The following is a 2,500-nucleotide window of genomic DNA, read 5'->3' as shown; positions in this document are numbered from 1 at the left end:
CATGTGCTGCGATAGGTGACCCTGGAATTTGACATTGGCAGTCCTGTTCCTGAAGTAGTCACCTATCCAAGCCAAGAGCTTTCCTCTGATTCCCTTCTGGATCAGGCTTTCCTGAATGGCAAGCGGACTTGCCAGTTCAAAAGCCTTCTCCAGGTCAAGGAATACCACCACAGCTGGGCCCTTGCTGATTGTGCTTAAGAGCGTGGCTATGCTGTGTGCTGTGCCCATGCCCCTTGTGAACCCGTGGAGGTGTTCGTGCGGGGGTCCCGTTTTCCATTGAAGCCGGTTTAGTACCATCCTCTCAGCCGTCTTGGCCAGGCAGCTGAGCAGAGAGATGGGGCGGTACTTCCCCGGCTCCTTTGGTTTTGGGACAGGAACTATGGTAGCCCTCTTCCAACTCTGGGGTAGAGTGGAAGTTTCCCAGGACTTGTTGACGAGTTGCAAGAGTGCACGCGCACCTGCTAGTCCTAGGTGGGAGATAATGGGGTACGATATCCCATCAGAGTCCGGGGCTGTGTTGGAACTGGTTTTATAGGCTTTCCTTAGTTCCCTCAGAGAAAAGGTAACGTCTGAGTTATCGGGTTCGGCTGCCCTTTCTCTGATCTGAGCATGTCTGTCTGGCTGTAGACGCTCTTGTCTTGCCCTCAGCTCGGCTGGCAGACTGTTGCTGCTCATTCTCGCAGAGAACTCGTGCGCCAGTCTGTTAGCCTCTGCTTGGGGGTCGAGATGGGTGCACCTTAGGGCTGAGCGGCTGGTAGCTCGCTTGACCCGTTGCCACAGCTCTGAAAGGGTGGTTTGGTGGTCGAAGGACTCACACCATTCCAGCCACTTTTCCTGCCTGACTCTGTTGGCAGTTTCCTTGGCATCCGTGACAGCCTCCCTTAGGAGGGATAAGTTGTCAGGGGTTCTTTGCCTTCGGAATAGTTTTCGGCACATGTTCACCCTGTGGTTGACCTCCCTGATCTCGTCATTGAAGTACCAGGCGTCTTTGTGACTTCTGGACCCAGGCCGAGTTTTGGGTATGGTCTGTGAGGCTGCTTCATTAATGGCGTTTAGCAGGCTAGCTTCGAGCACTTCCACATTTTCGCTTTGTGGGGGATCGTTGCATCTCAGACAGAGGGCCAAGGCGTTTGAAACGCCTGCCAGTTGGCCTTGTCTGTTTTCCATCTTGGATTCGGTCTTAGGATTTCGGCTGGGCCAGCATCCATGAGGGTAGTTATAGTGCCGTAATGGTCACTTGTGACGGTCTCACCTACACGCCAGCCAATCCTCCCCACCAGAGTCGCAGTGGCCAGGGTGAGGTCTAGGACCCCTCCTCTGACATGCGTTGGCTCTTGGGTGTTGAGGAGAGCGATCTCAGGGAATGTCTCTAGCATGTCGGCTTTGTGATAGCCGGCCGCATCCGGTGCCCGGCAGAGAGCCAGGATGGGGTGGTGTGCATTGAAGTCTCCCCCTATGATCACTCGGTCGTGTGCAGCAGAAGCACAAACCTGGCTGATGTCTAAGCTTCTACAGCGTGGCCGGCTGTACACGTTGTACAGTTTGAGGGGCCCCCCGGCCAGGTGAACCTCGACGGCAAGGGATTCAACATCGTCTCCACAGTGCGATGCTCTCACAAGGGTGATCAAGCCTCTCTTGCCAGGTGTTCGTGGCAGTGTGAAGGCATGGTACCCTGAGAAGCGAACAGTGTCCACTGTTAATGTCTCCTGGAGCATGACAATGTCAATGTTCCTTGATCGCACTACTGCTTGGAGAAAAGCGTTCTTTGCAGAGAAGCTATTGATGTTCCACTGCAGGATGCTTAGATGGTGTGTCATGATGTTGCTCAGTGATAGTTACATCAGAGACATCGTCGGAGTCTGACAACTCCATTGCGAGGTCCTCGCTGGTTGAGGGCTCCTCGTCTGTTGTCAGGCTATCCTTGGGTCCACTGGGAGGTAGCTCTGACTTTGGTTGGTTCGGCTTTTCTCTCAGGCTTTTTCTTGGCTGGCCTTGCTGGCCTTGCTTGGGCAAGGTCAGCGTGATCTGGCTCTGGCTGCACAGATTCAGCCTGTTTTGGCTCTGCCTGTGAAGGCATGGCCTGGTTTGGAGTGGGGAGGGGAGTCTCGTCCTGGGGTGAGGGTGAGGCTGGTTTTGCTCTAACCAGCTTTCTTCCCTTAAGGGCTGCGACAGTCTGGGTCATTGCCGTCATGGCGACCGAAACTGTCATCTCGGCCTCCTCACTCGACCTCCCCAGGGCTGTTGCTACTGCTGAGACAATAGCAGTTAACAGGAGAGTCATATCGTCCTCGTCAAAGAGGAGATGATCATCTGTTGGGGAGGTTTTTGTGTTGCTCTTAGAACCTTTTTTCTTTAGTTTCCTTTTCTGCACCTTTGGCATTGTCGGAAACTCCTTTTTGTTGGAGACATCCGGTGTCGGCTGAGGGGCGGCTTCCTTCCTCTTAGGAGGTCAGGAGGCCTTTTCGCTTTTGTTCCTTCCCCAGACATGGGTGCCCGATGG

Source organism: Penaeus chinensis, chromosome 32 (genome assembly GCF_019202785.1).
Source record: "Penaeus chinensis breed Huanghai No. 1 chromosome 32, ASM1920278v2, whole genome shotgun sequence".
NCBI lineage: Eukaryota > Metazoa > Arthropoda > Malacostraca > Decapoda > Penaeidae > Penaeus > Penaeus chinensis.
The sequence above is the reverse complement of the archived record's forward strand: the minus strand, read 5'-3'. Positions refer to the sequence as shown.